Consider the following 14,877-nt stretch of genomic DNA (forward strand, 5'->3'; position numbering starts at 1 on the left):
TGCCTCTGCTCTAAAAATTGCAGAGACATGAAACCCGTGCAGTGTTATAAGAGCCCTTTGTATTCATTTATTGCACGTCGAATTTGCGCAAGCCTTCAAGCACTACTATATAGATGACTCTTCCACTTGGCTTCTCCAAGTCCTCATGCTGTCTCGGTGTTTTGCCAGCATTTTCGTAGTAGTGATTTTGTGATAAAGAACACTTCATCGCTGCAGCTATAAAATCAAGTTCATTAGAGGGGGTACGAACTTAGTTCACTGGTCATTATTCTTTGCCCCTGATAGGATTTTTTTCAAGGTTCAGAAAACAAATGGTGTAATGAAATTCTTTTTGTACATTTTGGAGAGATAAGGAGTATTTGTAATTCTTTATGTATTGGAGTGATAAGGTGAAATTATTTTGTATTTGGAGCGATAAGTGTTTTGTATTGGGAGTGATAAGCAATTTTTTGTTTGAGAGAAAATCATTGTTGTAATCCAAAGTAATATTTTACTTTGAGAGTGATTGAGTCAGTGAAGGAAGCTTTTGAAGACAATTTGACGCCAAGGAGTTCTCAGTCTGTGCTTGAGACACCTCACTGAAGGCATTGTCATGATGATGTATCTTGAAGGTTAATAAAAACACATCTTTTTGTGGTGATCGTGTCCTAGATCCTCCCAAAATTGAATAAGGGGATCATAGGTACACACTGTGTCATGGATGTGTTTGCATGACTTGTGTCGAGTTTGTAAAACACTCTCTTTATTATTCTTAAACAAAACAACTACATGCAGATAAGAAGGTTTACATATACAATTCATCGATCAAGCTCCTGAAATCAAAGCTCCCATAATCAATTAAGTTCATAAGCACAAAGAGTCATATCATCGACTTGATAAAAGTAATATTCTATAACAATATTTCACATTATGTAATCAAAGTAATCAAGTTAAGGATGCTAGATAATCAAGTTGTCAAAGACGATTCTACATCAACATCCAATCAAGTTGTCATCTACATCAACAACAATTTTTTGGCAATTGCACTTGCACCATTTTTTTGGCAATTGCACTTGCATCATTTGTAAGTTGGATTGTAATCAAATACAAATTGAGTTGAATTGTCCAGGTGCATTTTCGGTTGTAACCGACACCCTAATTTGAATTGTTAAGGTGAATACATTAAGTCAAGTAAGTCTTCAACTGAGTCATCAAGATTGAAATTGTCATTTGTCTCTTGGGTGCATTTTCGACAGTGTTTGACACCCTCCATTTTTTAAAATCAACACATTCAGTGAGTACATTCAAGAAAGCACAAAGTGTCAATCATCAATCAAGCAAGTTCAAGCAAGCCATCTAGCAAGCAATCATCATCAAATGAGTGTGAAATCTAGTATTCTATTCTTCAAGTGAGCATCAAATCAAGCCAGTGTTTAACGTAAGTGCATTAAGCAATAAAGCAAGTGAGTGTGTCATTCAACCAACAAAACAAGCGAGCTTGTGTAAAGTTCATTAAAGCATTCATAACGTTTCATTCAAGCAAAGCGATCGTCATCAAGCGAGCGTGAAATCAAGAGTTCAAGCAAACAAGTTATAAAACTCTAGCAAGTGTTTCAAGCATCAACAATAAGCAGTAGTACAAGCGAGCCTGAATTCAAAGTGAGAAAGCTAACATGGTGACACACATAAAACTATCTCAAATTCTTCACAATTTGATGTTATCATCAGCTAGCGACATCGTGCACATCAGCAAAACCATTATTGCTGACATTCTAGTGCATCTTCAACATGCACATGAAACGATTGAGTTCCTTCAAATAGAGTCGCAACTGCAGAGAACAGACTTGCAAGAGAAGCATGTTGCTTCTAAGTCTTTGACCAATCCAAATACAACTATTCATTCGAACTCATTCATCCAACCAGCTTCAAGTGTTGAAGTTGTTCTAGTGCAACTTTCTTCCAAACCCATCATCAAGCCATGGGAAGAAATTCAAAGTAATCGAAATCAACACAGCTTAGGATATGTCAAAGATAATGAAAACTTACATATCCCTGATTATTTAAAGCCCATTCAATTCGTCAGTGCCGGATTACTTGAACAAATCACCTAGGAAAGTTCTTAGCAAGTTGCAGACAGACATCAATGCACACAACATGAAGTTGCAGACAAACCAAAATGTTTTCATTGTCAAAGAACCGGTCATCTGGAAGATCAGTGTTTTGATATCCATCCTTGTAGCCATTGTGGCAAGTCGAATCATTCATCAGAGAAATGATGGAAACATGACCAACTTGCTAGATTGAAGATAATTTATTCATGGATTGATACCTGGGAATGGTCATTCACAGCTAGAAGATTGTATAAGTTTTACAATCGCATTCACTCACACATATTTCAACCAACATAATGATGGTACTCTCGTGCAACTAAACGGGGGAGTACACCTGTGAAATACTCCTACACCTACAGGGGGGAGTTCAGATATAATTTGGAGAAGATTGTCTCTCCTTTCAGCTAACAAAGGGGGGAAAATGTCAATGAAATTGACAAGTGGTTGTCAAACTAAAAGTCTCAACAACATCAGCAAAGCAGCCAATGGGCATCTTCATCAGCCAGTGGGCGATCATCATCAGCAAATACGCCAGTGGGCGTTCATCAAATTGTGTCAGTGGACACCGGATGCTATTTTCAAGCAAAGGACAGTTGGATCCTTTTGCGGCATGGCACATGATGGAGTTTTCAAGCGACATCCAGAGATGAATCAATCATCTAGTTGACTCATAGTCTCTTCATATTGCAGTTTCTTCAGCATCCACATTTGGCAGTTTTTTTTCAGGAAATTGATTTTTGAGGAGCAACTTGAGAACTTGGAAGATGGTTCCTTTTTCTTTTTGGATTTATCATTGAGGGGGGGAATGTTAGCGTCACTCTCTTAAAAAAATTATAAATCCAAATAAATTAATTAATTAAATTAAATCATGAGAGTTAGTTTCTCAAACTAAGGAGTTTAGTTAGGAGGAGAGATTCTCCCCAACTAGTTCTCCTAAGTTAGTGTGTAGTTGAGAAATTGTCTCAACCAAGTTGGTCCAAGATAGACGGACTATCTTGAGACAACTTGCTCATGTATTTATATGTATCATAAACATTATTTTAATAATGAGAGAATGAGAAAAATATGTGAGCATGATAGGCCACATGATGTCTCTCTGCCTTTTCCACCATGTCTGGTTTCTATGTTTCTAAGTGTTTATTTTATTAAGTTTCCTTCATGTGTGTGTTAAGTTTCTTCACGTGGTATCAGAGGGATCTTCATGCTTCTGAATAATAAAATATTTTTCTGTTTTTTCTCATTTCATGTGATAATTCTGGGTTTTGGGCTATATTTCTTTGTATTTATGGTATTCTAGATTTCTCGCAGGTCAAGAGCATAACAAGTGGTATCAAAGCACTTTCCAGGGCCATTTGTACCTCTAATTTTCACAGAATATATTTTTAGGCTAGAGACTTGTTCTGATGTCTTTAAACCATAGGATCTGTTGTTGAGCGCATAAACTTGTGGATTTGGGGAGGCATACATGCAAGAACTACAAGAGGTGGTCATGCTTGTTGGATTCCCTTGTAACCCCTATGGGTACCCCTTCAAGTAGTATCGAATTAGACACAACCGTGCACAAACTGCACTTCCACGTACCCTTGGGTATATCAGAAGCCTGCTAGGCTCACCTGAAACCTAAACTTAGATCATCTTTTAGCCAGCTTGCTGCTATAGTACATTGAGAACAAGACTTAGAGAGATTACTTATGAGTACAATAAGGTAGTCGCGTAGTACGGCTAAGGGTACGGTCGATCCTCCTTAGTTAGTGCCCTGAAATATTGGGTTGAGTACTAATGTTGGGCCCATGTGTATATTATGATCTGTAGCACCTAACACTCCTTTGTGACCATAGTTCCCTCTGCTATCTAAAGATCGTCCTCTACCTTATCTTCCAGATCAGATCCAGCAGTTAGGGTTTTGCCGCCGCCATGCAACTCAGATTCAGTAGTTGGGGTTTGCAAAGTGCATATCAGACTCTTTGTGTAGTGAGGGTTTTGACTGCTATAGTCCATATCAGATTGTCGTAGCACATTTGGCAGTACCAAGACCTTGGAATTTCTGTTACTACAGTCTAGGCCCGATTTCTGCAGGACATTGTGCCGGATCAATCTTTTTGGAATTCGACCACTGTAGTATTGTTCAGTGGGGAGTAAAACTTCTTTTGGAGTTAAAAAAAAAGGTTAGAGACAATCCCGGGACACTTCCAAGAGACATATCCCATAAGATTCAGGATGAAAAATTGGTCGCAGTGGTACCATTCACTTATAAGCCCCTATTTTTTAGCGGTCCCAATATTTTTCCCGATGTGCATTCAAGTGATCCACGTCATTAGACTCTCAAGATTGCCCTCTTTCCAAGAATACTACTCTTAAGTAACCTAAAAACAATGACTAGGATTGGTGTATGTTGGGTACCAGATCTCAAGTTATGGCTGCAGAAAAGGAAGTCGAGAGGGTCAACAAGATTGAAGACATATTTGATGCATTCGAGGCCAAGTTTCTCAAATAAACCTCAGATATAGAAAACCTTATAAGAATGCCTCATATAGAGGAGCCTAGTGTTGATTCACACATAGAAGCAGAATCCAACCATCACATTCACTTCAATGGAAATCACCATTCTTCCAACCATCGGACACCCAAGCTAGACATGTACAAATTTGATGGCTCTAACCCTGAAGTATGGGTAGCACAAATGGAAAAATATTTCTCCCTTAATGATATCCGCAAAGATGAAACTAAATGACATGTGGGAGCCCTTTACTTGGACCAAGAGAGATGACAGTGGTGGAAGTGGCATCAGAAATGTTATCTAGTGAGAGAAACTTGGAACATGTTCTCAAAAGCCATGTGTGATCGCTTTGACTGAGAATCTAATTTTTTGGGTTGTCTCATAAAGGTCTGATAAACAAGTACAATAAAGGACTACATTTCAGCCTTTGAGCAATCAGCCATCAAAACTTATAGTCTAGGAGATGACTTCCACTTGGAATGTTTCACCAGTGGCCTAAAAGAATCCATCCAAGTCCATGTCCGGAGGCACCACCCAGTTACTTGGTTGGATGCATGTTGCAAGCCCTTAGATGTCGAGATTGCCTTGAATGCACAATCAAATCATCCACATTTCATCGCCAAGGAACATCCCACCTAGTCTTAGGGCGCCACAAAAATACTTACGGTTCAAAAGGTGTCACCAACAGAAATGGACAAAACAAGAAAACAAGGACTGGTTACTACTGTGATGGCAAGTACTCCCCTGGACATAAATGAAAGGAACCAAAATTCTTCCAAATTGATGCTACTGATAACAGCTTAGTAGATGAATCTCCATCCCCTGAGGTGCCTGAGGAAGAAGCATGTGAAACCCAAATCGACAATGGTATCACAACTATGCCAAATGAGTCGGTTATATCACTTCATGCCTTGGCTGGCATTTCTTCGCATCAGACTCTCAAAATTTGAGGCTTTATTAAACATCGACCAATAGTGGTATTGATTGATAATGGTAGCACTCATAAATTTATCCATAAGAGAGTCACAAAAGTTGCTCATTTATTTGTGTGGGAGGTATCTAATTTCCAACTCCTTATCGCTGATGGGGGGACCATGAAATATGAAGGCCATTATGAAAATATTAAGCTTTAGATGGGAGACTACCACCTAAAGACCCACATGCTTGCTATTGAAATGGGTGGTTGCGACACTGTCCTGGGTGTTGAATGGCTTGGCACACTCGGCCCTATCATAATGGATTCCCAGGAGTTATATATGAGCTTTAAGAAGAATGACCACATTCATACATTAAGGGGACTCTAGGTAGGTGCTCCTACTATAATCAGCTCGCATCAAATAGAATTTTTTTTTAAAAAGGGCCATCACGAAATAGTCACCCAATTTAATGCCTTTCAGGCCATTGAATCCACTACTCCTCATATTCATCCTGAGATGCAATAGGTATTAGATCGTGACCAATAGGTATTTGAACTACCTAAATAGATTCCACCCTCTAGGGGTGAACATGATCATAACATCCCTTTGGACCCAGGTGCCCAACCACCTAATGTCTTCCCATATCGATATCCTTTTTCCCAAAAGAATGAAACTAAAAAAATCACCAAGGAACTCCTCGAGGTCGGTGTTATCCATCCCAACATCAGCACTTATTCATCTCTAGTGGTCATGGTTCTAAAGAAATATGGAGAATGGTGCATGTTTCTGTACTTTTAGGCCTTCAATAACTCACTATCAAGGAAAAATTTTCTATTCCAGTTGTTGATGATCTACATGGTGCTCAATTCTTCACCAAACTAGATCTCCGCTCGATCTATCACCAAAATTCGCATGCAAGAAATATACATTTCCAAGACTTCCTTCCGAACACATGAAGGCCATTACGAGTTCCTAGTAAAGCCATTTGGTCTCTGTAATGCTCCATATACTTTTCAAAGGCTCATGAACCACTTGCTAAAACCATCTCTCCAAAAATTTGTCCTGGTATTCTTAGATGACATTCTCATCTACAACATAACCTAGGACAAACATCTTCAGCATGTAGACCAAATATTACAACTTCTCTGAGATCGCAAATTATTTCTCAAATTATCCAAGTTCCCTTTTGGTGTGGAAGAAGTTGAGTATTTGGGACACATTGTGGGTCCTTTAGGAGTGAGGTTTGATCCGAAAAATATTTAGTCAATGAAATATTGGCCCCAACCAAAAACCTTGAAGAGTTTGAGGGGATTATTGGGTCTCACTGGCTACCATCGCAAATTTGTCTGCAATTATGGTTGCATTACTAGACCCCTCACTAATATTATTAAGAAAAATTCATTTCTCGTGACTAATGCAGCTCAACAGGCCTTCCTGGCTCTCAAACAAGCCATGTGATCCACTCCTGTATTGGTCCCGCTTGACTTCAGAAAATATTTTTCGATTGAATGTGATGCGTCTGGTACCGGTATTGGCAATGTCTTAATGTAGGAAGGTAGGCCATTGGCTTTCACCACCCAAAAACTTAGTGCGAAAATTCTGGGTCAATCTACTTATGAGAAAGAAATGATGGCCATCTTACATGCAATAGACACCTGGCGACCATACTTGTTGGGGTGAAATTTCCAAATCTGCAGGAACCATCAAAGGATAAAATATTTTCTAGTGTAGCATTGATCATCGCCACAGAAAAATAAATGGATTTCCAAAATGTTGTGATATGATTATGAGATAATTTACAAGAAAGGGTGTGACAATGTAGGGGTTGATGCTTTATCATGCCAATCTGAGGATGAGATCACCCTGCTATCAATTTCTCTACCCATACCAGATTGGATGGAAGAGGCCCGCAAGAAATGGTTCTCCCATCCCTCTTTTTCCCAACTCATTAATAACTTAAGAGAATATCCTAATTCCTCATCAAATTACTCTTGGAAGGATGAGATTCTTCACTACATGGATCTAGTAGTTATATCACCAACCTCCACCCACAAAACCCGCATCTTGGCCAAGCTGCACTCATATCCAATTGCAAGACATTCAAGCTTTCAGAATACTTAGTTTTGCACACGTTCTTCTTTCTTTTGGACTGGAATGAAGAATGACATCCTTACCTTCATAGTTGAATGTGAGGTGTGCCAATGCAATAAAGGGGAAACAGTCAAGTTACTGGGGACCTTACAACCTTTGCCTTTCCCTGCCTTTGTTTGTTTGGATGTTCCATGGATTTCATCACTTGTCTCCCAAAGTCAGGAAACAAATCAGTCATCATGGTGGTTGTGGACAGACTTGCTAAATATGCTCATTTTTGCGCTCTACCACAACGATTTACTCCCACTTTGGTGGCTCAAGTTTTCTTGGACCAGATCTTCAAACTGCATGGCATGCAAACTTCCATTGTGTTTGATCACGACCCCACTTTGACCAACAAAGTTTGGCAGGAAATTTTTAAGCTAAAAGGCACATAGCTCCACCTAAGTACCACCTATCATCCCCAAACCAACAGTCAAACAAAAGCAGTCAAAATATGTTTGGAGACATATTTGAGGTGATTCACTTCATAAAAACAACATCGATGGGTAGAGTGGCTACCTTTAGGTGAATGGTGGTATAATACTATCTAACATGAAGCTACTAAGATGACTCCATATGAGGCAATGTATGGCCAACTCCCACCTTCACCTATTTATTATATCCCTAGATGTTATAAAGTATAGGAAGTTGATCAACTCTTAGGGAACTGTGTTGCTGTGATAGCTCATCTCATAGATAATCTACATCAAGCTCAGAACTGAATGAAGCAACAGGCAAACCAACATTGTTCTGAGCACACATTTCAATAAGGGGATCAGGTATTCCTATGACTCTAACCATATAAGCAAACATCTCTCAAAGAAAAGGGCTACCAGAAACTAGCACCAAAATTCTATGGGCCTTATCAGATACTTCAACGCATAGGAGTAGTCGCCTACAAACTGGCCTTGCCACCTACTTCAAAAATGCATCCGATCTTCCATGTATCATGCCTCAAGAAAGTGGTGGGGAACAATTGCAGAGTTCAAACAAGTTTACCCGAAGTGGATGAGGAAGGCTCATTTTGGAACTGACCAAAACAGGCCCTCAATATTCGTGAAAGACATCTTTGCGGTCGCACGATCAAGGAAGTCCTCATCAAGTGGAAAGACACCTCTCTAGAATATGCGACCTGGGAACCAATATTCTTCGATAGTTTTCGCAGCTTCAGCCTTGAGGACAAGGCTTCTTTTGATGGGGGAGGCCATGTTAGGGTCCAACCCTAACCCCTTTATTTATGGAATAAGCCCAATGGGTTGAGTGCGAGTCATAGTTAGTTAGAGAGTCAATAAAGCCTGCATTAATAATTGTAAGTAGTTGATAAAAGGGACCATAATTAGTTGTAAATGGTCCATAGTTAATAAATGAAGTGGTTAACCTGTGTTATGCAAGGGACCACTAGTAATTAGGGTTTTGGATGTCATTTAACTATAAATAGTCTTAATTATTAAGGGAAAGATCATCAAGTCTTGTTGTAATTGAGCTCTTCTCTATTGGAGGTTGCTCCCTTGAAGAGGCAAGTGAACATTGAATCTTCTTCTGAATAATAAAATAATTTTCCATTTTTCTCATTTCATGTGATAATTCTATGTTCTGGGCTATACTTCTTCGTATTTATGGTATTTTGGATTTCTCGCAGGTCAAGAGCATAACAATTAATAATAAAACACTATTTTAATTTGTGTTATAAAATGTCTCAATGTAAATGTGATGTAAAATATTTTAATGTAAATTATGTACATATTATATATCATTTTAAAAAATTATGTAAATATCATGGAAAAATTAAGTTTTATAGTTAAAATGTTTAGTCTACGCTATATATACTCTATTTATAATTCAAAAATATAATTTAAACAATGAAAAATAACATATTGTATTTTGCACTCTAAAGAAGTTTGCACGTGAGGAAATTTGATCCCTCTAGGCTTATGTTAGATCCGTACTCAAGATGGATCTATGTTGGTTATATATATATCATTCATCACACATACAATAATAATTTATTGCAATTTTTTCTCGGGAAAAAAAGGCTTTAAGATTAATTTTAGAAATGTGAATTTATTGAATAGTGGGTGCTTACAATTGCAAAATTATATTATATTTCGTATTTCTTATCAATAAATTTATATTTACAAATGCTTCACAATTCAAGTAATCATAGTCAAAGACTTTATTTTCTAAAGGACCTATTCTCTCCTTTCCTCGTCACTCTCTTAATTATGATCCCTCAATTGATATCTTAATGAATATTTTTTTTTCATGTAACAACCTTATCCTAATCCTCACCATAACACTGATTAAGAGGAGGTGGTTACTATGTTGACCCAAGATCCAAGGTGTCATTATGGAAATGGGATCTAAAAATTTTGATCTTTTCAACTTACTTAAAAATTAGTTTGGCACTAGCATTGCATTCATCTCATCAAGATGATTCTGTTGATATAAAAATTTACCTCAATCTAACCTTTAGATCAAGAGATGTGACCTTTACAATTCTATCAAATTAGAGAGTGCCACATCATCATACTAACCATGTGGTTACACCCACCACACCAATCTCCTATCACCACTTAGCATTCATTTACTGGTTGTCGACTTGTTCATGGGTTTGAGCTCCACAACCCTGCACTTTTCATTAAAATACAATTCATTTTCATATATATATTACCTGCCACTTGGTGGTTGTCACATACTCACCAATATTCCCATCTCCCAGGATTTGTTACGCCACTCCTCTCCCATTTTTCACCTTCACAAACAGTACAGGGTTGATCCATTTTTGGGTTTGCACATTTGCACTGATGACTAGGCTATTAATCTTGCAAGTATGCCACATTGGCATGAAATTACACGATCCCTTGCCTGCTCGCACTCTCGGGGAAGTAACCTCCAGGCTTACATTCCCTAGAGGGTCCACATTGTTGTGCCATAAATACTTTTAATTGGTCTTGGAATTTCATCTCACCTATGACTCTGGTGGTCTCACTCTTGCCATGCTAGCCAGACCTACATCATCCCAGTGTTTCCCTCACACAACCTTTTTTCGGGCTTCTGGGAATGAGACCTTCACGCTGACATCATCCTAGGTCTCCCTTCAATCATTGATTTCTCTGCTTGATCTCAACCGACCATTACATTGTTTTCTCACTCGGTCATCTGTCGCAATCATATGGGATAGTGACTTGGTTTTCAAGCACACCTTCCAAGAGTCTGATAATTCCTGCCATGACCATGAATAAGTTTTACAGGGCTAAGGATATGCCTTCTGCTCCATCATTTACAAGGTAACATTTACTACCTGTATTTTCCATGGTTGTTCTACCTAGGTCTTGGGCCATGCACGATATACTTAAGCTTGGATCTGGTGGTTTTATAAAGGAATTCTCCCACCTTGAACTATTACGACAGTTAGGTTGGGGGAGGCAGATGTTTTCCATATATTGACACAGTACTCTCCCACACCAACACACAATTTACTTCACAAATGCTACCAACGGTTACATGGGTGTGTTAAAACTGTGCTTATAACACATGCATATGTTTGTGTGTGTGTATACAAGATTTCCTTCGTGAGCTTAGAAATATTGAACCAGGACTTAATCAAAAATTATTTCGATAATATTTAGAATAGGACAAGGACCTTTCCATTCAATTTTAATGAGATCCATAAGCCATTAATGACTCGTAGTTATTAATACATCTACAAGATTGTTAATAGCAATGAAAAAACAAGATCATGGGAGAAAATAGGACACCACACAATTCCCATAACTTTTATAGGAACTAAACATTCCATAGTTAAATAGGAATCTCATTCCCCATTTGATTTACAAGCCCAAACCACACACAGTTCAAGCAATTTAAAAAACGTCTCAGCAACAAATAAATAAACTAGGTGAATAGTAGATTACATACCACGCTTCATATATCGTTAGCACTAGTTCAAATCAGAAATGCAAACATATTTTCATGGTGATTAAATAACATGAGAGACACGTATCTTATATAGTGCAGAAGTGTTCCAAATGAGAGTGGGACATCAACTCTCTGCCCAACCATAAATGAGCTGCAACCAAGTCTTTCTTGTAGTTGTCACCCTTAAGATAGATTCTAGAGCTTGATGTTGGACTCCTAAACCATGTAAGGTCAATAATCCCAGCTGAAATGGGACCTCTAAGGTAATCCACCTTTACGCACCATCCAATCAAATAATCAAATGCATAGGGACTCACTTCTTTCAATTGTTCTCAACAATGTTTTATTGTCATATCTCAAGGCCCGATCTCAATCAGTTTCATCATAGGGGCCTTTAATATCATAGAGGATCACCTCTTTTAACCATAAGAGGAATCTTATTATGTCATGGGAAGGTTCCCGAGTGCTAAGCTATTGAATAATTATTAGATTCTTCATATCGCAAGCTTACGAACGGTTCATTCAGTGGTAAGGAAAACCACTCTTGGTGGTTTCTTATGCCCTAGATAAGCCACTACTTGATTACCAGAGGAAGATATCTCAATATGAAATTATGGGAAGGTTCTGCAATGCTAATTTGTTGATAAAGCACTAGGTTCTTAAGGCCATAAGCTTCCTAGTGGTTTCGAAGGCAAGCCACTCTAGGTGGTTTTTTTAGTCCTCAGAAAACCATAGGAGGATGAGAATTCAACATGGGAAGGATCCTCATCTGGATAATATACTAATGGATAAATATATCACCTATGCAAGTACTTCATCAGAGAGTCAAGCACTAGAGCTTAAGCCCCAAGGAAACTCTGTGTAGTTCATTCGCTCTCACAAATACCTAAGTGTCTCATCCCAATCCAGTAGTTTCATCAATCTAAAAAATTCCCATTGGGTTTTTTAGTCTACAAGATACACTTGGTGGCTTCGTCAGTCCTTGGAAAGTCACTTATCTTTGTCCTCCAGTAGCAAACCCTCTGAGCTTCTTCAGCTAGTCTATTTTTAGTCTGATTTCTCCCTCTTTGTCAAGTTTTCTCTTCCTATTTCCTTCCTATTCATGAGGAATTTCTTTCTTTCTTTTCCCCTGAACTGAATTTTCCCCTTCTAAATGAAATAACAAGTGTTTAGAGTAGCCTCTCGGCCTCCTGCCACTTTTATACTCTTTATCTACAATCATGCATCGTTTCATTTGCCAACAGGAGCTTCTAGACCTCTAATGGCTCCACAGAAGCCTCTCGGCCTCCAAAATACTTCCACAATCCTCTTTGCCTCTAACCCTTCCACATGAGTCTCTCTTCCATGATGGTTCTGTCTCTTTCGAGTGGTCTACGTGGACCAATTTTGTGGACAAAACAACCCATGCCCTCCCTCTCTTGCGTGCTTGGATATACTACCGTATTCCAACACTATCACTCTTCATTAAAAATTTTCCCTTCTTGGCTTATAGTTTTTTCCAAAAGACACATGGGCCTATCCTTCATTTCAATTGATTTTAATACACAATCAACTCCATTAAAACCCACTCACTCAACCCATGACCAATATTTAAACAATCAACTACTTCAACAATCTCCTTCCTCAAGCAATGGAATTTGTGTCCCTCTCTCAACCATTTTTAATTTATAATTATATAATTACAAGAAAATGTTTTACAAAAGGAATTAACCCACATGGGATGTTACAATCCCCTCCCCCTTGAGGGGAATACCATGCTTCGTGTTCAATGAAACAGACTTGGAAAACATACATACTATTTCATGGAGCTTTATACACACAACTTGTTGCACACTATGATATCTCCAAGGTATTGCATTTCTCTTTTCAATCCACTTCGTTCACCCCATATGCGAAATTCCCATGCTTTCCTATAACATGGCATACACTCTCTCATGAGATTCATCATAAAAATTTGCAAAAAATTAGATTATTCCTCTTGTCTTATCCTTGCTATGTGTGTTCAACCATTCACACACATATCTTAAACAAAGCCTATATATTAGGCATTCTCGACAACTCCTTGTTGTTACACCACTGTGTGTACAAATTAGTCATTGACAAGACCATTTATCAGGTGTTCACAACCGCTCCTCACTATTATGCCACATTTACCACAATTCAACACAGAGGTTCATGCAAAGCACATAGAAAATTAGTTTAGCCTTGGAGAGACATATATAGTAAATAGTGTTGTAGCCAAATACGACTCAGTGAAGAGTGCACTTAAGGCTCAAATTGGTTCATGAAAAATGTATCCAAATACGTAATTGCCACTCTCCATCTTATTGCATTATCATTGTTAAAGGAAATTGCTCGCTGGAAGCACCATTATAAGGCTGGTTTAAATTCACCAGGAACAAATGTGTTTTGGTCCTTAATTTATGGGAAGAATTCGCCTTTTTATAACCAATTTTGTGCTTCTCGGCTTTTATGCAAAGGAATTATTTTTAATAAAATGTGGGGACTTTTGTTTTTAAGGCGTATAATCAATATATATATATATATAGCAAGGCACTTTAAACAAATTTTTGTCACGAGATGGAATTTTATTCTTAATTAAAATCGAAGGGGACGGGATTAAAAAACTTGGTATTCATCAACCGAAAGGGGTACTACTTATGGGCCTCCAAGAACAAGGAAAATACTAATGCTTCATGCATGTGCTGCGCCACAAACAAATGTAACATTTTTCAAACTTGCTGGTCTGCAAATAGTCCAAACGTTCCATTGGGGATGCTGCCAAATTGATTCATGATGCTTTTTAACTTGCAAAGGAGAAATCTCCTTGTATTATCTGTATTATCTTTATAGACGAGGTTGGTGCAATTAGAACGAAGGGTTTTGACAACAGAAAAAGAAGTAATAGAAAAGTTCGCACAAAGTTGGGGTGGAAATATATATGATGGATTTGACATGAGCTATGAAACAGTAAAGAGAATATCCATAGTTGTTGACTACACCATTTTTGAATCGACTATATTTTAACATATTTATTTACAATGGCAGAAGAGGCAATAACTTGCTATGTCTCGAGCAATAATAATGTATTTGTCAATGCAAAATCCCAATAGTCATTTCTCACCAAATATCTTCGAGACGAAGTCTTCTTCGGTTCGATGTGTAAGGAAGGAGAAATTGAGTTTTTTGCAATTACTATCGGTGTTCATATGTTCTTTGGTAGAACTGTCCATCTTGTTGATTTGACAAAAGCTGTTGGACATTTCCAGAAGGTCATTACAACTATTAGAAATTTCTATGTTTGTTCCATAGCTATTGGCAT

This window comes from Pinus tabuliformis, chromosome Q (genome assembly GCF_031772625.1).
Source record: "Pinus tabuliformis cultivar Carrire ecotype Pingquan chromosome Q, CPIR1, whole genome shotgun sequence".
Lineage (NCBI taxonomy): Eukaryota > Viridiplantae > Streptophyta > Pinopsida > Pinales > Pinaceae > Pinus > Pinus tabuliformis.